This window comes from Mangifera indica, chromosome 5 (assembly GCF_011075055.1).
Source record: "Mangifera indica cultivar Alphonso chromosome 5, CATAS_Mindica_2.1, whole genome shotgun sequence".
Taxonomy (NCBI): Eukaryota; Viridiplantae; Streptophyta; class Magnoliopsida; order Sapindales; family Anacardiaceae; genus Mangifera; species Mangifera indica.
Window position 1 is genome coordinate 5,104,989 of NC_058141.1, and position 24,409 is coordinate 5,129,397.

Below are 24,409 nucleotides of genomic sequence, written 5' to 3' on the forward strand. Positions count from 1 at the left end.
ATCCAACTCGCTTCTTCACCTAGGTAGTAAACCCTCAATATGTCTTCAATCACTTGATTGACTATTTCAATATATCCATCACTCTATGGATGATATGTTGTGAGAAATGTCAATCTTATACCCAAAGATTTCTACATACTTTGCCAAAATTTTGAAACAAACCTGGTGTCCCAGTTTGATACTATCGTCTTAGGTACTCTATGAAGTCTAACAATCTCCTTTATATAGACTTAACCTAGCTGATCTGTACACTTGATGTCATTGACTATTATGAAATGTGTCAGCTTAGTAAACTAGTCAACTATGACCCATAATGCATTATAACAACCTTTGAACTTGGGCAAACCAACCATGAAGTCCATCTATATGTGTTCCTATTTCCACTCAGGAATGCTAAGGGGCTACAAAAGTTTGAATGGCCTTTGATAATCATTCTTTACCTGCTAACACACAAGACACTTAGTCATGAAGTCTGTAATGTCTTTCTTCATTCCTAGTAACCAAAACTTTTTTTTTTAGATCTTGATATATCTTTACACTCTTAGGGTAAGCAGTGTAATGGGAACTGTATACCTTTGTAAGGATTTTATCTCTCAAACTCTACTTTTGGGGAATACATATCTTTTCTCAAAACCTTAGGATGTCTTCTACTATACTAAACTCAATCTTTTGTCTAATATATAGACATTCCTTATCTAAAACTAGTGCTACATGGATCTTTCACCAACTCCTGATGTAACTCACGGTGAATGATAATATGTGATAAAACCATTTTCCTGCTTAAAGCATCTGCAACTACATTGGCTTTACCTAGGTGATATTTAATCTTATAATCATAGTATTTTACTAACTCTAGCCATTGTCTTTATCTTATATTCAATTCCTTTTAGGTGAAGAAATACTTGAGGCTCTTATGATTTGTGTAGATGTTACTCTTTACCCTATATAGGTAGTGTTGCCATATCTTAAATGCAAACTCTAAAATTGTCAACTCAAGGTTATAAGTGTGGTATCTGGTCTCATACTTCTTTAAATAGTAGGAAACATAAGCTATCACATTTCCTTTCTATATCAATGTTGCTCTTAAACCTTGATAGGAGACATCTGTGTATTACTCATATTTCTTGCTTTCCTCTAGTAAGGCAAAGATGGGAGTTTAGGTCAATCTTTTTTTTCAATTCCTAAAAACTCTATTCGTAAGCCTCTAACCATTTAAAAAGAACCTTTCTACATGTCAACTTTATGAAAGATTGAGCTAACTTAACAAATCTCTCACCAAAGTGTCTACAATAGATTGTTAGCCCTAGAAAACATCTAACCTTAATGTTGCTAATTTCTGAACCATATGCATCAAATATATCATACACTTCTTACTAATATCTTTTTAGCCTTGATATTGCTGATCATCATACGAAGGATTCTACCTTTTTTGAATGTGAACTACTCACTATTATCCATACTGAATCTAACTTTCTTCTTTCTACTCCATATCTGCTCAAGAAGTCTATGCCAAGTATCACATCAAAGTCTAACATGGCTATAATTATCAAATCCATGACTATCTAACGCTTCTTAGAAAAATTGTTCTCCCATATCAATATTGAACTATTGTGAACCTAGTCCCCATCTAGCATCTTTATTCGGATCTTGGGGACGACTAAAGATTTTTATCCTAATCTCTTAACTATGCCACTAGGAATAAAACAATGTACGGCAATAGAGTTAATTAAAACATATAAAGGACAAATGTGAAACAATAAATAACTTGTCATAGTTGTAGGGCTAGCATTCATCTGTGTATAAGTAGCTATGAATACTTGAGTCTGTCCTCTCCCAATTATCTATTTTATTAGGGTTGGCATTACTACTAGGGTTGTACATTGTTTAGCAAAATGTCTTGGTTACTTATATCTGTAGCACATGTTATATTTTACAAAATTCCTCGGTATAACTAAAATGCCTTCGAAAGAAGGCTTGTATTGGAAAAATTGCTCGTTTTATCATTGGAAGTATATTATACAATCATAAAGGCAATTAAAACTAACACAGTATCAAAGCAGAAGTACTTTGATCCAAAGGTCTTTATGTTTTGGCATAACCGTTTAGGTCACCCAGGAACTATAATGATACATAGGATTATTGAAAATTCACATAGACATGTACTAAATAGTCATAAGATTTTCTTGTCTAGTGAAAAATTGTACACCGTCTTGTCATAAGGAAAATTAGTAATTAGACCATCTCCCTTCAAAGTTGAAGTTAAATCTCTATCATTCTTACAAAGGATTCAAAAGGACATATGAACTTATTCATCCACCAAGTGGGTTGTTTCGTTATTTCATGGTCTTAACATAATAGTCCTATGTTTGTTTATTGCCAACTTTAAATGTAGCTTTTGCTAAACTGCTAACTCAAATTATCAAGTCGAACATTTCTCAAATTGTTTGATCAAGTCAATATGACTAGATAATGTTAGTAAATTTAGATCCAAGACATTTAATGATTATTGCATATCTATGGGAATGAATATTAAACATCCAATCTCATATGTCTATACTCAAAATGGACTAGCTGAGTCTCTTATCAAACAACTTTAGGCAATTACATATACTTTATTACTAAGAACTCAATTACCAACTTCTATATAGAGATATATTATATTACATGTTGCAACATTAATTCATTGGCGACATTTTTTTTATCATTAAGATTTTCTTCTATGTTTGGTTTTTGGTCATTAACTTGATATATCCCACCTGAGGATATTTTGTTGCACTGTATATGTCTTTATGATGTGTTATGTCTCTCATAAACACATCTAGTTTGCCTCTATCTGAATTGGCCACATTAGTAGTATACTTGGCCAACAAGTTTAACTCAGTGAAGAACTCCCTAATCAGCATGTCCTTCTGCTTAAGATGAAGGAACTCCTATACCTTTGTATACATGACATCCTTCATTGCCTCTAGCCATTCCTTAGCTGATAATCCCTTTAAAACTGTAATGCCCTGCCTCTAAAATCTAGGGCCTGATGACAACTAGACAATTTATAAATAAGATAAAATGTGCTTGTCCTCTACTACTACCACCAACTTTACTTGAGGTGTTCTTATACTCCCTCAACTCTGTTGAGAGGATATCTTTACATTTGAATGTTGCTCTAGTATTGGTAGGGGCTAAATTAGGTGTCTAACATTAGTTGATGCCTCTCTGTTTTGTCTTAAGACCTATTCTATGACCTGGCGAATAACAACATTATTAATAAAGGGTGTAACTAGCAAGCCTTATACTTGTCCTAAAATCACAACAACTTTTAGGCATATATAACTTTAATCTAGAAGTAGGTATATTATACTTACAATGGTACACATGCGGTGTAACATCCGAATTCAGGTGTGTCAGTAAACTCCACTTCCAAAATTACCCCTAGAATGGATTTTACAACTTGTTGTGTAAAGAAATTGCAAAAGAATTAGAGAAAACTACTAAATGAGCAATATTTTTCAAAGGGGGTAAAATGGTCATTTTATAAAGATTCAAGGGACAAAGTGGGAATTAAAATTGAAGGGCACACTTGAAATTATATGGTGGTGCTAAGGGTTTTTGGTAATTGGCTAAGGATAAAATAGTAATTTATGGAAAAGATTAAGGGCAAAATGGTCCAATAGGCTTATAAATTTATTTCTATTCATTTTCTCTTCCATTTTTGCCGAGAACCTCCATTGTTGAGCTAAAAACTTTCCTTAACCAAAATTCGTCCAAAAACCTAGCTAAACCACCTAATTTCCAGAGGCCCTAGTTATAAAAAGTGTAGATCTGTCAATTCTGGTCAGTTCTAAGGTAAGAAATTTAATTTTTAAGATATGTAAAATTTGAGAGTTTGATGGATGATCATATTTTTGGTTGATTAAGGTTGCCAAAAAGAAGAAAAGAAGGTGAATAAGCTTAAATCACCAAATCAGCAAAGAAAATGTAAGAATTTCATACTTTACATACTTGAAGTAAATTTGAGTTAGGTTATTTAAATAACCTTTACTTATATCAGTATGTAAGGTATTAGAATTAAGGTGATTTATGCTTAAAAGGATAAAGAAATTCATTATGATTCAGGATGTAATTTTTGGCCATAAGGGTAAAAAGGTAATTTTGGCCATAAGGGCAAAAATGTCATTTTATGCGATATAGGTTAATGTTGTTTAATTATGTGCATGTTATGTGAAATAACCCTTATATTAAGCCTATATTGTATAATTGAAATTAATTTGAGACATGATATATATTTATATATAAATGCATGAGAAAATAACATGATGTTTGAGAAGGAATGAAAAGAATAAGGGAAAATAACAAATGCGCATATTTCATAATATGGATATATATGCATACATGAGGAATCATAACATATGCATGATTTAGAAAAAAATAAAGAAAGAGGAAAAATATTTTCTAAGTCATGCATGCTTTCATAATGACTCATATGATACAGGAAAGCAGAAAACATACTTAAAATCTTACACGCCAGCTGTACTATGTGGACAGCAAATAAAATAATCGGTTGTACTGTGTGGACAACCAGCTGTACTGTGTGGACAGCAAAAGAAAAATATCAGCTGTACTGTGTGGACAGCAAAGAAAAATATTAGCTGTACTGTGTGGACAGCAAAGAAAAAAAAAATGCGTGTAAGAGAGAATTATACTTGGTATGGTGACTGCAAGTACTATCATATGTAGTCTAGATCGATCAATGAGAAAGAGAGAGAAACAAATTAGTAAATATTTTATGAAAGTCATTTGCATTAGAATTATGCATACAAGCCTGTGTGGCTGATAAAGAGTTAAGAAAGATGTACGAACAGAAAATAGAAATGTCATGACACTCATACATGCATAAATCATAATGAGTGATTCATATCTGTATAATAAGGAAATGAATAAATGTGTGAAAGAAAAGAATTATGATATGTGTTAAATGTATGTTCTGTGTCAATTATTTTGTTGTAAATAGTTCAGACACGCTGAGTATGGAAAAAATTATAAAAGATTAATACTGGTATGAAATACTTTAAGTGTTTAGTATGATTTTCTTACTGAGCCATAGTCGCTCACTCCGTTTAATTTAATATTTTACAGGTAAAGAAATGCAGCAAAGGTTCCCGGGGAGCACTAATGAGACATGAGGCTAAGGCAGGAAGGCACCATAATTTTGTTGACTTAAATGTTATGATGTATATGTAATATATATATATATGACTAGTTTGGAAAATTAGTTATAAAGTTTCTGTGGGTGATAATTTTTTTTATGATAGTTATTATTATGTACTTATTTTATTTATTATGATTATGTGATGAAAATCCAGTCAATTGGTAGGACTGGTTTGTGTGAATTACAAATTGGGAGTGTTACAGGGCATAATGAAAAAGAGAAAAATATTCCCCGGGCCCTCTAAAATAGGGGAACTCATGCCGTTTTTCTGTAACACACCCAATGGTTAGGAGAGGTTACATGCGGGGGGTGATCGACATTGCACGAAGGGCTACTTTCTTACTTAACTTTATATTTTTTTTTTCAGACACATAAAACTTTTTCACCTTTTTAGGTACCAAGATCATGCTCTGATACCATAAATCTTTAGATACATACCTCTGATAAGAATGTGACCTAAAGAGATATACATGACTGAACTATTGAAAACCATTAATGCGTTATTATGAAAATAACTGTATATATCATGGGTAATCACTATGTCTGAAAATAATAATAATAATAATAATAATAATAATAATAATAATAGTTATATGTCTGATAAAATTGAAATGCCACAAATGCTTCTCTCCCTATCCCAACTACTTGTTGGACTATTGGATCGCTTCATTTACCCTACTACTCTTCTCTACCTATAAAACAAACAAAAGGAAATGCATAAGTGAAACTTAGTAAATGGTGACCTTTCAGCACCAAAAACTATTATAAATAACTAGTGATAAAACTTGCGTTTCATTCGTAAGGTGAATGTGATCACACTATGGCACCTTAGTGCCTAACATGGATCATCCATAAAAGCTATGAAGACCAAAGTTAGAATCCGTATATCTAATGCCCTAGTGAAAGCTATTGTCGTGCCTTACGCACATGCTAAACGACCTATTGGGTTAACTATTTGGTACACCTTAATCACATGAGGAAATTTTCTAATAGCAAATATTTCCCTTACCATATAAATTAATTAGAACTGCTGACTAACCATCTAGAGGTGGTGTCTACCTTGAGTACATATATGCTACGTCCCACTAATCACATGAGGAATATCTAAAAGCCATATCCTTACCACACATGTTTGAACTGAATTGGATGGCTATATACTTTGGCACCAAGTGCATGATGTCTCTCATGGGTATCCAATCTTATTACTTTCACGATTATTGTTATTTACACACATAATTATTGACTATCTAAATGTGTGACACAAGCCTTAAAGTTGCTAACTTTTGAGCCAGGTTCAACTAGGTCCAAGCTTGTGTTTTTGTCCATATAGTTGAACACTTAATCTATACCTTTCTTGAATTCTTTATCCTTTAATAGCTCATCATTCTTCTTGTTTACCTCTCCCCTTCTATACACAAAATCTAAAGGTATAATCGTCTTTTATCTTTGACTAGGGGTGCACAATTGTGTGCTTATCCATCCACACCCGTGTGCCTCCTAACCCATATACATGGGCTTTTGCCACTTAGCACATGGTGCTACATAGAGCAGATGCACACGGGGAGTTAACTTGGATATATTCTTGTGCACATAAGTTCACGTGTACCTGTCATATGTCTTCTATTACACGTTATCCACTTTTAGGAAGTCATACATGAGTATGTATCCTATACCACATGACTGTGTATATCTTACCTTAGAACAAATATAGGATTCTCGGTCTTTCAAAATTTTCAAAATGATGCACGAACGTATGTGAAACCATACACAACTATGTGTCATAATATGGAATTCACATTCTAAAGGATTTTACATTGTTCTAGTCATGTTTATGGTCATTCAATCACACATACAAGTTGATACATAGAGTTTTTAGTCCCTGATGCAGTCTATATACTAAGAAATATACATTATAACCAATATGCACAACACATCTATGGCATTATTGAACTATCAAGCCAAAAAACATAGTATTCAAACCACAATCATACTAATACAATTCTTAGATGTATATACATAAATCAAGCAATCTTTTCCACATCTAATCCACTAAAATCCATCACACACATACAGGAACATATGCACACATTATGTTGATATGTACATAAACTCTAATTTCATCAATTCCATACAATCATGAAACTAGACAAGTGTATGGCTCATTATAATTACATATTAAATCGAACATATCATATAGATTATCATTGTTATATCTAAACAACCCTAGATCATGCATGTAATAGTAAAAACCTAAAATTTCATGATTAAACAAGGGAAGTCGTGCCACTTACTTGGCTTCCGACAATTTGCTCTATTTTCACCTAACGACAACATCTCTAATGATCAATGATGGCTTCTTTAGTGTCCACGAGACTCTCATCCAACTACTCTCTTAATTTGTGCGTCTTGTGAATACAAAGAATAAAGAGAATTAGGGTTGATAGTGTTATTATTTTAATTTTAGGATATGATACACGAGCGTGTATAAGCCATACACAACGTGTATCAAGTTGCATAACTAGAGCAACTTCTGATTTTACCATGATCACAATTTGATCTAAAAGTTTGGCTTTCTGCTAACCATACATAGGTGTGTAACTCTAAAAAATCATTAATCACCAAATTTACAACTAAAAAAAAAAACTGAAATGCCCTTAGGTTTACCTGTGGGTGTTACACCTACCTACAATACTATAAAGGAAAATAGTTAGTGAAACACACTCAGTAAGTAGGTGATTCCATGATACCTCATGTATGAATACACATCACAGTTAAACCTAATCTTATATGTGTCTTTTAATTAATTTCTTTATGGTATCACAAATGTTTCTTTAATATCCCCAATGCCCATCCACATCATCTCAGTGCTTAGCACCCAATCCTCAGCGATAGTGTCATCCTAGATGACTAAAGTGAAATGATGTACGCCGACATCCCAAACATCTGGTGAAAGCATAAGACATCCCAAATGTCAATTATAACATGCATTCAGTGCACATGTTAAATGAGCTTTGGGTTATGGATACCATATCATAAGAGTAATGAGAATCGGGCCTCTCTCGCTATTGCACATGCAATCTAGATGCTAAGGCACCCAACATCAATATATGCACAAACATCCCAGATACTACGATGTCTTAGCATAAGAGTGCCTTAGGATGCTTGTGCATGTATAATCCCAAATTTTAGGTGGTACATAAGGGTGTATCCTTGGTGTAGGACACATGATCGTGTGTCCCATACCACAAAAGTGTGTGTCCATTCCCCAATCCACACTCTCATAGGTTTAATTAACATAAGAAGAATTTTCCTCCAAAAACATACTAGCGTGTGTCTCAATTTTCCATAATGATAGTTTCATCTAAACTCACTATTTTTTGGCTATTTCAATGCATTCCAATCGAAATAATCAATGTGATATACTCTTAGACATTTTAGCATAATTTTTTGATATTAATAACCAACATATTTTGATAACTCAATCGCATAACATCTTCATACTTATATTCTTTAACAATGATGCCTAATTTACATTCCATTAATCAAAGTTAGAAATCTGTGAAAGCTACTAAAATACCAAAAATGCCCCTGAAACTCTATGCCATCTGACTACCACTCGTCCCACAACCATCACGATACCTATACCTACACTTATAAAAGTAAGGGGTTGTATGATATGAACACTCAATAAGTAAGAGACCTAATTAGCACATTTACTAAATTTCCTAAAATGTCCTCAATCTCAACCCTAATCTTAGTTATCGAGAGTTGACATTAAACTCTCTGTTGGATGATGATAGGTAAAGAATACCATTCTTTGTGTTTAAATTATACTATAAGGACTAACTAGGCTGTATGTCACAACTCTTAGATCGAACTATGTCTCATTCAGTCATAAAGGAACCATTCTTTCATATTCCTATTAGGCATGACTTTACTAACTTTGGTGGAAAGATCTACACTTGAATTTGAAAACTATACTATAGTTATGTACTAGGCTAATCGATCTCAATCAAATACAGGGATTTAGCACCTTAACCATGTAAGTTATCTTTTGCTTCTCGACAGTAACTATATAGTAATCAGACTCAACTATGAGCAAATACCTTACTACAGGTCTATTGTCCTATTGTGAGCTTGCCTTAATGTGACAATGTTGGGAATAGGTATTAATGGTGCCCCCTCATAATAACCCAAGGATATCTAGCATGTATGCATCTTAAGCCCTTACTAACTTTGGCTTGCTTGTACTTCCACTTAATTATATCTCATACCATTATATATCTTAACTATTAGGCATATGAGGTACTACTACATACTTGGAATGTTTAGTTTATCTCTCGGATGACCCTTACTTCCCTAGCCTAGTGTTTTTATTCTTTTTCCTTTGTTGCCCTATATACATGGGTGTGTTTACTATTATACACGAGTGTGTGTCTAATTGTTACTCATACATGGATATCTTTTCGTGACTTCTTCCTATGTATTGCTATTCATAGACACATGGGCATTTCTTTCCCTCTCACGTAAGTATGTGTCCTTCAAATAGCTATTTCTCTTTTCTATTCTAACTCCCCTCAACTATGTTTCCTTTTAAAGGTAAATTGGTCAATTCACATTATATATGGTTATGCTACTTGACACATGAGGGTGTCTATGAACCCTAGTTGACTGCTAACCGATCAACAACATCTAACTATTATTGAAATGCTAGGAAACATCTACTAAATTCTAGGCTTCATGCCACACGACTGTATGAAAAGTCCAGAATATAGAAAACATCCCACTCAAGCCTTAGTTTGGTCTCAAAATGAAATCCTCATTTCTCCAGCAATCACGCACTTTAATATATGCAGTTATACCCTAAAGATCATCGGTAAGCCGGTTTATGTGGCCATAAACTAACACGCAATATGCTATCAATAGAAATAAAAAACCTACGACATGAAGTCAATCTAAGTAACACAAACATTAACCTCATGTTCTCATCATTATACTACAAACATAATATCATCAGCCTCATCAAATTTATCCACTAACATGATCATGACATTAATAAATATTAAACCCTAGCAATAATATCTCATGCGATCCACATGGCTCAAAGACATGCATATAGATATAATAAATTCAATCACTAGATCAACATCACAACAACATGTTTATCACAAAATTCATCACAGAATGTTGTCATCATTAGAGAATCAACATAGAAGAGATTTAGCCTACTTACATTTTGATTGTCAAAGGAAAACCACTCATGCAAGCCTCATTCCTTTTAGATTATCTCTTATCCTAATTGTCGAAATACCTCCAAAAGCATGCCAAATGACTAGAGTCACTACTCCTTATTTTCCTTTCACTTTCATGCATTTAGTGATTCTTAAATAATCCCCCTAAAAACACAGCGACATGCCTTATATAAACTGATTCTACTTTATAAACACAGGTGTGTATTGAGGCATACAGGTGTGTGTCACTTAAATTTGAATTTCATGTGAAATCAGCTTATCTTGCTGATGTGGCAACGACACAGGACCATGGACTCCTCACACACTATCATGTGCCACCTAGAATTCGTACTTTGACTTTTAAATCATGCCAACACATGCAAAAAGACTCTTTTACCCATGAGACAAACCTGTGGGTGTTACTTCCCTCTTCTTTTCCTTTGTAATATACACACACATATCCCTCCTTTAATGCGTAACCTTCATTTGCTTTCATTCTTTTTCAGTCTTGTTATTATCTTTCTCTTCTCACTTTCTAGTTCTTTGCTATTTTATAAAAATTTATAATAGATATTTACTTTTTTTTTTCAAATTTATTTATTTCATGTAACTAATTCTAGACTTTATAGTCAAGGGTTTCACATACATTAATAATAAAAAACAAGATTAGTTTGTCATACATAAAAGCCCATAAGAAACAGATGTAAAACTTCAATATCATTTTATATTATTCTTTTATGAATAATGGATAAAAATTTTTGGATGTAAATAAATAAGTGTTCCCCTAAGTAGAAACGTTTAGGTTGGTTTAACAAATTTTCACATTTTTCTTCAATTATTTAATTCATATTGAGCTTCAAGCCACTAAAATCCAAACAAGCTTCCATTATATTTATCAATAAAACTATTTGTACCCATTTTGGATACACAAATATATACATATTTATATATGTTATCATATGATTAAATTAAAAATAAAACAACACTTAATCATATAATGACACGTATAAGTATATACCTAAAGTGGGTACGTATAGTATTGCTCTATTTTTATTATATGTCAAACTTTCTAATTAATCTGATAACAACATGTGTTTATTAGCTAAATTCTTCTAGTATTATTTTCTTGTTCATGGGTCAACACCCACCAAGTTGAAATTCTCACTACTCTATATGTAGTAATATCCAACATGAGGCACCTCATGCAAAGTTTGTTTTACTAAAACACACATCACAATCCTTGATGCTCTTTGACTTCATTATGATCAAATTTTAGTACACATTTAAAGGCTGCAATTTGAGGATAGACAAACTCCTAGAGGAGAAATGAAACTCATAGATGTATGGCAAATTCATAGGCAGCATGTGCAAAAATGATGAAATTGAGTGGATAGCAATTAGGGTTTTGTCTCCATAAAACATTGATTTTAAAGGGATATTGAAAAAAATGCCACATTTTGGGCCCGCTTATACAATTCTACCTTACTTTTTACACACAAAATAATTATATAATAAAAAATGCACAATTCCTAAAACACCTTTGTTGTTGACCCAAGTTTGAATTGATACATTCATGATTATTGATGCATACATGCACAGAGTAGATGACACCTTATGAAAAGCAAGGCTGAAGAATATTGTAGAAAACCATCACGTGAAAATAAATAGCCTTTAAAAGCAACCGTTGAGCAACCTAAGTTTTCAACCTTAGAGATTGCAACCAAAGTGACTGACCATTGCTGACGAAAAAGTGATTGATCAACGCTGATGAGAATGAGATCCACTAACCCTGACGAGAAGATCAAACGCCAAAGAGATTTGTTGCTTCACCCATCCACCAATGCTGCCAACATCAACGCCATTGTTTGAAGCTAGTAAAGTTGACCAATTTAGGAGCAATGACGTTAGATTAGATTGTTGATTAATAGTTTGTTTTATGAGTTAGATTATAGGGTTTGGATAAATTAAAAATTGGGTATTTTTTATGTGAAAATGAAAGGGAAAATAGAAGAGTTGATTGGTTGTGATGTTGGGTTTTCCTTGATCTGAAATTATGAACAGAAGAATATATAGGCGAAATCGCCTACTAGGTGAGATCGTCATTAACCACTTAGATGTACTGTTCACAAAATAGTAATTTATACACATGTTTTTTTCCCCTATTTGTCCATTTCCAAGAACACCAAATCAATATCTAGGAGGGGGCATATAGGTCATGAAGCGTTCATATTTCATATACAAATGATGCTTCACATGAAAATGGATGTAGTGAGTGTCATAAATGAGAAATTGATACCAAAACTAATATAGAATAGGTTCTACATATCTATTTCCTCCTTAGGCTTGATACCGAGTGCTAGTGGATAAATTTGATTATTATCGTTTTTCACAACAGTAATGAAAAGAGATCCCTAGATACTTTCCGTTCAAATGTGAAGCATCAATGCAAATCACCAAGCAACAAAATTATTTGAACCTTCTTATCAAACAACCTAAAGCCATGAAGAAAAACTGAAACTTATTTTTCTCATTGACATCAATATATGTAATAGTACCTGAGTTTTTTAACTCCAAATTATGAGAATACTAAGGTAAGAGCATGAAAAGCTCCTCGAGAGATCCTCGTAATGCATTTATAGCATGTCTTTGCACACCACACTTATGTGTACAAACAAATGTCAATTTTGTACCTATCTGTCACGTTAGAAGTAATTTCCTTTGATCGATAAATATGATAAACCACAAACATAGATTTTAGGAAAGTCCGCAATGACATGACACCAACTTGTCTATGATATGGCAAAATATGATCATCCATATGTTGTAACACCCAGTAGTCTTCATCCTCCTCTTTCTTTCTAGCTTGTGCTTGTCATTTGCATTAAGGATGTACACAACTAATCTGATAACATTTGTATAAGAGAAAACAACTTTCCATTGAATACCTATCTCTAAAGCATATCTTTCAAATAAAGCTATCAAATCAACCTTCAAATCATAAAAGCCCATTACTTTTAGACTATTTTCTCTTTGTGTCTCTTGATTACTAATACTCTCATTCTCAACATCGATGAAAGGCTTAAGAATCCATTAAAATGGATTAGGATTATGAATGCATGCTCCAATATCTATGGAGCCATGATGTCCTATGCTAGACTTAGCCTTATCATTATAAGCATTGGTTTGACTTGTCCTAACGTTTTGGCTTAGTATGCATTACATGTCGTCATCATCATTAAATCTTGGAAATTCATCATCTTCATCATTTCCCTCAAGATTATATTCCTTATCCCCATCGTCATCACCATGGTTCACACTATATTCTTAGAAACTTTGTGGTTGTGCCCAGTCATATATTGGACGATCCTCTCTTTCTTCCTTAAAAACCTCTTCGTCTTATTGATTGTCTCTTCCTTGAAGGACTCTCTATAATATAAAGTTTTGTTGATCCTTGTAAACTTCTTGTGTCCATCATCACATACTCAAGATCATCATCGCCTTGAATCTCAATAGAGCCCACTAATGCTTCGTCAGAGATAAATATGTGGATATTTAACTAACTTTGATTAAGTCTAAGATGATAGCATATTTTCACTATAAATCCTTTAAATTCAACACTTGTGTCAATGCAAATCAGTCTCTCCTTCTCATTGGCATATTTCATTACATTATCATTACCTGTAATCCATTACCCTTTGAAATAAGTCATAAATCCAGTTTTTTCCATTTTTTCCCTTAAAACTTGCATCATCAAGCAAACTTGGATAATTGCAAGTTCTTATGTGTGAACAAGGGGTATGCAATAAGGGATCTCACCTACATCGCCTAGGTAGGTGAGATCGCCTACCCATTCTTCCTACAATTTTCATATTGCAGTTATGAAAATTAATGTTGTATCAACCCGTTTTCATTTAAGATCTAAGTCTAAATTGAACTATCAATCAGTATTTCAACTACTTTAACTCACAAATAGCAACATTCAACAATATATTAACATAAATTTACCATAAATGATCTACTTTAGTATACCATTTTTGGTTTTCAACTATTATACAAAAAAATACGTATGATAAGGGATATAGATTAGTATTGACTTGGATTAGAATGAGTTATCTGTCAGATCTCTGAAAAAATTATTTTGTATTTTAGTGTTAAAAAGGACATCTCTTTCTTGTGTTTATAAAGAGAAAGATAAAAATAGTTTAGGCATTTAACTAATTTTATGGTATAAATATTTAATTAAAAAAAAGTGTGATAGAATTGTATAGAGCAGTCCAAAATGTGGTTTTTTTTTTTTTTTTTGTCAAATATCCGGATTTTATATTATTGTTGTTTATTAGGTGAGCAAGTTATTGACAATTATGATTTTCTGTATAAAATCTGATCTTGTAGACCCCATTTGAGATATATATATATGGTCGATTCTTATTAATTTGAAGTTTAAATTCTTCTTATAGGGCGAAAGATTATAAAGTGATTATTGGTATCATGGCTTTTATAGTGCGGCAGGTGCGTAACACATGCATTTGTGAAAATTAAAAGCGATTAATAGAAAAACAAAATCATGGAGAGAAGGACAAAAGAAAAGGATATATATGGCACCGTTTTGGGATTCTAAAACAAGTTATGATAACATAATTATAAATTACTATCCAGAACTAGAGGTTATTTTATTATAAGTTTAATAAAATTGTGTATCCTTTTATTTGGTGCTTGTTATTAAATAATTAAATAATTTTAAATTAAAAATAAAATAATATCTAATCATATAATGATACATATTAAATATATATTTATTTATATACTTTAAATAGATAACATGCTCTTATAAATTTCTAAAATAAATTATTATTGAATACAATTTAATACATCTTTAAAAAAGTTAAAAATAAGGGCAGATTGACTTTGATATTAAAAGTTAATGCAGCTTATTTTCCAATATATATATATATATATATATATATATAAACAACTTTTATGAAAATGTGTTTTATCAAAATAAATGAATTATCTTCAAAACTAGTTTTCCAACTCAATCCTAAAATTTTGTATGAAATTAGAAATCAACTAAAAATAATTTCCCATTTTTCTATTGCTATTAATCTTAAAAAGAAAAAACTCAGATCATTAATTTTTATGTGAACTAAATTATGTTAAAATTTTTATACTATAACAAATTAATAACAAATAATTTATGATATAAAATTTTATTAAAAGATTATGGTATGCAATTATTGAAAATAATATCTATTAAGAATAAAATGTATTTTAGAGTGAAAAAAAAAAAAAAAAAAGCAATTGTGCCTTACAATTGCGAATTCACTACTGAATCATCCCTTTCTTTGCCCATGTTCCACAGACCACAGCTTTTTCTTTTTCTTTTTTTTTTTCCTTTGTCCGATTACTTTTCTATATTAAGTATTTAATTTGAATTTAAAAATAAATCTTTAGGAAAATAAATAAAGATATAGGTAGCTAACTGATCTAAGCAAGGTTTTAAAACTCAAACAAGATAATAAATCATTTTGAGATTTGGTTTTGATCAAACCAGTCAAATTAGATTTTTAATTTTGTATAAGAATTGGAAAATTTTATAATATATAATAATAAAGTATGTTTATTTTAGTTTATAAATTTATAGTGGAGTCCACTTATTAGGTTACAAAATAAAAGCCATTGACATATATAAAATATACATTTAGATTACATAAAATTACAATTTTTTAATAATTAAATCAACAAAGTATTAGGTTTTAACTCTCATTTCTTTTCTAAGTCGATATGTGCCCAAAAATGTATTATCTCAGGATTAAAATAAAACGTAAATATGTGGCTAAATATTTGCCAAATGCCCTCATATTTAACTGATTGGATAAGAGCCACTAGATCACCAAAATAATGAAAGCAAACAACGGTAAGAGGGGCCAGGCAGGTCGAATAGGCAAAGAGATTTAGCCATTGAATATGGAGACTTATTGGATGCTCCATCAGGAACGTCGTCAATCCTTTCACAAGAAGGGCACATGTTAAGTGTCCCTGCTGGCGATTGCACATAAAAGGATTGCACTAGTTTAAAAACTTTGAGATTTGAACGCTCTTTCTGCAAGAAGAGCCGAAGTTGAAGAAGAAGCAACACGCGAGAAGAACATCGACAGTGTAGAAGAAAGGGCTGGAGAAGAGGCGTTCTTGGTATTGGGTTTTATTTTCAATTTATATTTTTTAGAGCAAAAGACTATTTTCCATCCAAATTTTAGCTCAAATTGAAATCACACTTACAACAGTTAAAAAATACAAATTTTCATCTATAACCTAACTTTTATTAATTTTTTTTGTTAGAAGTAAGGGTAAAATGATCATTTTGTTGTTTATATTAAAAAGATATAAAATTTATTACTTTTCCCCGCTAGGTTTTAGAAACTAACAATTTCACCTTTATCTAAAGTTTTCAAAATTTGAAAAATAACATTTTCACCCACAAACTTAGGGTTTCTATATTTTTCAAGCAGCCACCCCTTAGAACTTTAAAAAACAATAGTTTCACCCCCACTTTTCAACTTCAGTTTCTGGCATCCCTTCCGATATCCCCTTTAGCATCTTCTTCAACCTTCTCTTTCTCTTGAACCGATGATAAAGGTGGTGCAACGAGAAGACAGAGATCTCTTTGTCACATCACCATGTGATGAAGAGGTAGAGATCTCTTCATCGTACCACCGTGAGACAAAGAGACATCTTTTTATCACACCACTTTTACCATTGACTTATGGGAAGGAGGAGGCCGAAGAGGACATTAGAAGGGATGTCGAAAGCTAAAGTTGAAGAGTGGGGATGAAATTATTGTTTTTGAAAGTTATAAGGGGTAGCTACAGTTTGAAAAATATGGAAACCCTAGGTTTAGGGGTGAAAATGTTACTTTTTAATGTTTGAAAACTTTAGGCAAGGGTGAAATTGTTAGTTTCTAAAACCTAGGGGGAAAAAGAATAAATTTTATATATTTTTATTATAAATAGTAAAATGACCATTTTACCCTTCTAACAAAAAAAATTAACAAAAATTAGGTCATAGGTAGGAGTTTGGATTTTTCAACTGCCGTAGGTGTGATTTTGAATTTAAGCTAAAACTTGGGTGGGAGATAGTCCTTTTTCCTATTTTTTATTATAGAGGATGAAATAGGCTGAACCGAGCTGGACCACGAACCAAAAACAGGTTTTTTAGCTTTAGAACCCATTTGAATTACCGGTTTACAGTTCAACTAGTGTGGTTTGATTTTGTAAACCATGGATCAAAGTCTAACCTTACAACGTCGTCACCATTACTTTTATCAAAATTAATAATAACTTAATTACTCTTAACAATTGTTTCTAATCATTATTAATTGGCCAAAAGACTTATTTCGACCTAAGGTTTGCACTTTCCTAAATTTTCACCCATTAATTTTAAAAAACTCAAATACCCACTTATTAGTTGTTAAAGTTTACTAAATTCATTAGTTTTGAAATTTTATCTTTTTTTCTACCCTAAACCCTAAAAAACTAACAATTATCCCCACCCAAAAGTTTAAAAAGTTACATTTTTTCTTGCTAGGGTTTTTAATTTCCTCTCTTCTTCTCAAATGATTGAAATTGACCGAGAGCCATCAGCCCATCCTCTACCTACCATCAATGACCTAGCCAAAGAAAGACTAAAAAATGGTGAACTAACTACCAATCGACCATATCTACAAAGGTCATCAATAGATGAATTGACCATAATTTCATTGGATTCTTCCCACATCTAAATCTGATCAAAGCGCTATCGAATCTAGTGAAATCACAATCGATTCGTTCATTGATGGCCTTCATGGATGCATTCGGTCAATAGGCAGAAGTTTGGGAAAAATGTAAACCTTGGGTTGGAATAAGTCCTTTGGCCTATGCAAAAGGCCAAAGGGTTTATTCCCACCCAAAGTTTAGTGTTTTCCCAAGTTTCCACATATTAATTTTAAAAATCTTAAATATCTACCTATCTATTATTTTTTTCAATTACTGTCCAAGATAAAATTGTCATTTAATAACAATATTTTAAAAAACCAAAAAATTTATCACATTTCCCCCAGGTTTAAAAATTAACATTTCTCCCATCCCTCGGTCAAGGTTTGAAAAGTGACAAATTCTCCCCTTAGGTTTTGATCATCTCTTCTTCAATGGACAACAACTTCTCGATCGTTGATGTTCTCCCTCTTAGTAGACTTATCTCTGGTCTTTTTGTCACCCTCCCTTGTTCAAATCATGTCCAACAATCGCCCTTAGCTGTTAAAAAAGTGACGAAGACACTTCTAAAACGTGTTTAAATCTAGACAAACATCATTCACTAGTTAAGGTCTACATTTATGGGTTTTCGTCGGTCACATGTTGTTCATTGATCTGGATGAACAACGTTCATGAAGACAAAATGTCTTCATCTCAGATGAACATATTTTGTCTCATCTCCGACAAAGACTATAGGATAGAGTGACAAAGGGATTAGGAGGGAGAGATAAGCTGATTCGAAAGGATAATGCTAACAATTGGGAAGTCATTGTTTGCTGGAAAGGAAGAGATCAAAACCCTAAGGGGAATTTGTCACTTTTCAAACCTTGGATGGGGGAAAATGTTAGATTTTTAAACGTAAAGGTGAAATGTCATAAATTTTTAGTTATTTAAAATGTTTATATTAAATGATATTTTACCCCTGATAGTAACTAATAAAATTAACAGATGAGTAGATGTTGAAAATTTTAAATTTAATGGGCGGGAATTTGAGAAAAAATTAATCTTTGGGTGGCAGTAAGTCCTTTGGCCTAAGCTAGAAGATAAAAGTCAACAAGTAGTAAGAGTATGAATAATTTGGTTCAAATCATAAAATCGAACTAAACTATTTAAAAATTATTATTTGGTTTGATTTAGGTTAAAAAATTTTCAAACCATTTTTTCAATTTGGGTTTAATTTGAGTGATTTTAAAACTGAACCAAACTGTAAACTATATTTTTAAAATATATATATATTTTTTACTATTAAGATATATTGTTAGCTTAGTGTAGTTTATAATCAGGTAATATTCCTTCGTATCATTGAGGAACTCTTACTATAAGTTATTTTAATTTATGTTGGACAAGATATGACTAGTCATCAAAAAATTCAAATCCCTAATATTGGTTTGTGGAGTAGGTATCAAAGTGGTATCAGAACCAACAAATTTGACTTTCATGGCAGAACACATGAGCTTTCTGAGGTGGTGGCAAACGATTGTGCTTAGAGAAAACTCTAATAACTTTGAATCTTCCTTAAATGATGTTCAACAACAACTTCTCGCTCTAAATTAAGAGACTCTCAAAGACCTTTCAACCTGAGCAACTAAATTAAGCATCCATTGTCTTCATCCCACACGCAATTTGTTTTTTGTCGAAGATATTTATCAACAAATTAAACAAAGGTCCCAAAAATTAAGTTGCACAAGTATGATGGTACTAAGGATCCCTCTCTTAGAAAGGAGAGAAATTCTAGAAAAGAGAGGGTTTGTGTGAAAAATTGTTTGTAAGGAAGACTTGCAATTTTTCATTCATATTTCAAATTCAAAATCAATGGGATAATTATAGGTACAAAGATAACTCTTTAAATCTTAAATGCATGAACCATGTATGAACATAATTAATATCCTAATAATGAATTTGCACTAATATAGAACTTGTGTCTCATGACATAATACATGAATTATGTATGAATATCATTAATAACCTAACAATAAACTTGCACTAATAACACTGAAATACATGTTCGTAATAGATGAAAATTTTTAAACTTTGAGTGGTTTTGTGAAAATGTTCGCAACTTGATAATGTGTCTTTATATGCTTAAGCTCTATTTCTTTTTTTTTTTAAATACAATCTTTAATAAAATGTTACCTTGTGTCAATATGTTTGCTACGATAATGGAAAGCGAGGTTCTTGGCTAATGCTTATGCACACTTGTTGCCAATGCAAATTTCAGTTGTTTCATGTTATTGTAAGTTGTAGTACCCACAGGTAAGTGCAAGGACATTGTAGTTTTGTCCATTGTATTTACGAGTTTAATTATGAGTTTTTAATGGGGTGCATGCCTATGTTTGTTGGTATACACAATCATGCATCATAAACAAAATTTGAATTTGAGATAAGATAATAATTGTAGAAAAATTGGAAACTGCCTTAGTTGTATAATGCCATACACGCCAATATGTCGTGTTTGGTAATGAAAATAGAAGGGGGCATTTAACCTAATTTTTATTATTTTACACTGTTGTCAATGGCTCGCAAGTATACGAGTCAATCAAGTAATATAGAAAGATATCGGTCCCACGGAGATTGGTTGTCGAATACTAGCTTGTTTTGTAGTTTAAATTAGCTAGAGAAATAAAAATGCTATGGATTGAGATTGAATTAAAGATAATAAAATAAAACAACTAACTAAATCGAAATTAACAAAGGAAAATAATCACCTAGCAAATTAAAAGTGAAATACCAATTATAGAGAAGCCTAGGGTTTATGATTTCATTATCAATTACTCAAAAATCAGTAACGAATCCAATTAAAATCAATGATAAGATGAATTGTTGATGGTTGATTATCCTATTTTACCCAATTCCTCTCTCAAGGTTAATTAGGTGTGTTAAGATTAAAAGTTTACCTACTTTCGTGGTATGTCGTTAATCAAAACCCATTAATTTCTATGACAATCAATTTGCCCACAAAAAATTTATACTTATCTCTAAATAAAACCCTAGGTTTAGCAAAGGCATGAACTAATTAGATATGTATTTCTCAATATCACACTCCAATCTACAAACAAGCATGGTATTGGGCCCTAACACCAAGCAAGAAGTTAAATCACAATTACTAAATCAAACATTCATCATCATTAATTAAAAATCAAAACCCATTACATAATCCTTGAGAATTTATAGATTCATCATAAACCCTAGCAAAGGAAAAGTAGCTATTCATGGCTATAAAGTTCAAATTACAAGATAAAGTTAAGGAGAAAGATATTTTGAATCAATAAAAGAAGATAATAAGAGAGATAAGAAAAACTCTAAGGTCTTTAAATCTTAATTCTATTGGGTCCTCTATCTTTAAGCTTGGATCTTCCCTTTTCTACTTGTTTCTTAAAGTTTTTTCTCTTTAAAAATCCTTTTAGCTGTTGTATTTTTTTGGTTCCCCCCCTTGGAGAAGACATAATTTTCTTTTTATACTTGTCACTTAATCCTATTTTCTGTTTTTTTATTTTTTTATTTATGCCCAGTAATTATGGGCACCAATTATGACCATAAGACTACCCATAATTACTCTCTGCCTCATGATGTAAACCCTTCTCATTTGCTTCTTTAAGCTTCCATTTTCACTCTAAAAGGGGCTTGAATGACTCCAAAATCATCTAAAAATATAATTCAAAGAACAAAATAAGATCAAGCCATCAAGATTAAATAAAACTTAAAGAATTTGACAAAATGGACCAAAATTCACTTTAAAACTATACTATTATAACCCTATTTGTGTGTATTTCATACACACCCTTAGCCATACATGAAAATAGAGAGGAAAGAAGAGATGATTCTTGGTTCTTGAAAGGAGGTTATTGATCATCAAAAAGCTAAAGCCATTTAAAGACTTAGCTTGTTCATCCAAAGACAAGTAAGTGGTGTCTTTTGGCTACTTAAAATCCGTTTAATGATGAATGTGAATTGACATTCCTGAATTCAATAAGAGATGTTTTGATGATTAAATTGACATTATTATGTGTGATAGTGATTAAATTGATGTATGAACTTGATAGTCATGATGGTAGATTGAAATCATAGTTGTTGATGATGTTAGCCAATGATTTGAGTTATGGAGTATGTTTGTGTGTATATAATTATGATAATTTGATTTAAGATGTATAGAAACATGTTTGTAAACCTATGTATGTGTTTGGATCATCAATGACTAGCTGAAATTTGTAAAAACCTTTAGAGAATGAAATATAAGTTGCGATACATGCCCATACAGGTTAACTCACACACCTATGTATCCTCTGCATGAAAAAGAAAATTCTACCATTTACACGTTTGTCTTAAGAAAAGGCATCCACGGTCATGTGATATGGGACATCCTTCCATGTATGGCTTTCCAAAAGTGATTCATGCTTAGGCACCTACATATATATATAAGACATGTTTTTTCACATAAATATTAGAGAATATATAGAGTGAAAACCTAGCCATGACTCTTTCTATTTTCTCTACTTTTTGTGAACACCATGAGTCTAGTCAAGAGCCCTAGAAGCCTCTTTAACTGGATTTCCTTTTTTGTTTTCATGCTCTATATAGATACCAAGGCACTGTCTCGTGAGGGTTAAATAGTGTACACCTTGGTTGTTTTTCAACCATGACCTCCACAAGATGCCAATCATGTAACTTGGTCGTCTTTTAACCATGCTTAGTGTCTTTCCTTATACCTTTCAGTCGTACATTATTTTGGAATTTTGGTGAATTTTATAAGCATGACTAGATGCCATACCTACATGCCTGGCAAAGTTGAAAATTTTAGTTTAGTCTTGTTTTGTTGAATTTGGATTGAAGTGAGGTTTTCTTGAGCTTTGGGTTGAATTACAATTTTGTAATATTTTTATTTCATCTTAGGTTGTAAGTTTTAAATAGGGCTTGCGAGTCCGACCTTTATACCCTTTTTTCTTTAGATTATGTTGCTTTTATTTTTCTTAGAAAATTGTAACTATAAAACAAAGTTATGTAATAATTAAAGACTGGATATGAAAAGACAAGTGCAAAGACCAGAAGATGAATATTCGCTTAGGTTGACTAGTCAAACTCCTTTTAGCTTAAGGGGTTTGACATTAGTTATGGTTGAGTATTGACATGTTTTATTTTTACATTGTCAAATGTATGTGTAGGTTTTATTTTACAAATATCACCTAACACGCAGCTAAAATTTGATAAGGCTAAATTATAAAACCTTCAATTTAAATATTAAGTATAATATTTAATTGGTGTCTTCTAATATGACACCCTAATTAAGCCCTTGTTCGTTGGAACCTTACTTGCTAAAGTGAAGGATACACTTTTACCAAGTGGAAAATAAGGTGATGATCATGTTGGGTTCGACTTAACTAATGTGCTTTGTTTGTTTGTCAAAGTGAAGGTAAAGTATGTTAAAGGCATGACTAGGGAATGCATGTATCGATACAAGGAGATATGTAATATCCACCTTATCGATATCAAGAATCACATTTGAGATCGCATAATTTATTAGGGTAACACCTGGCTTAAGATCATGGGTTTTGTAATTAATTTAAAATTTACCTATTCGATTAATTCAAACTTCTTCACCAAAGCGAAGAAGATAATTAATGCAATAGGGCTCGATCCATTAAAAAGTTCACCGAAACTTCTTGAGTTTAATAGTAAAGGCTATTGGCTTGAGAAAAATAATATAAGCATTTTAATTATTAAATCTATAATTAAAATGATATTAATAATTAAATAAAATTGTTAATTCTTTTATTTGTAAATTGCAGATCACAGAAACACCATGTCAAACCTAACGTATCAATCAATTCTTGAAAAAAAAATAGGATCATTAGAAGCAATTTCATTGACTGGTGTAGAAATCTTTGAATTATTCTAGGTTAAGAGAAAACGTTATACATCCTTGAGGGGTTGTTGCCTTCTGAGCCTAGTCTCAGTGCCACCTAAGAGTATAAGAATATCTTTAATAAGTATCTTAATGACTCTATAGAAGTTCAGTGCCTCATGTTAACTTCTATATCATCTAAACTTAAAAAACAACATGATAAAATGGATGTGCAATTCATTTTATGACACTTGTGCGAAGGTTGAACCAAGTGCGCTATTGATTGTAAACTCTTTAAGGGAGGATAAGTTGGTCTTCATATGATCAAAATAATGGGCTACTTTGAGCGGTTGGT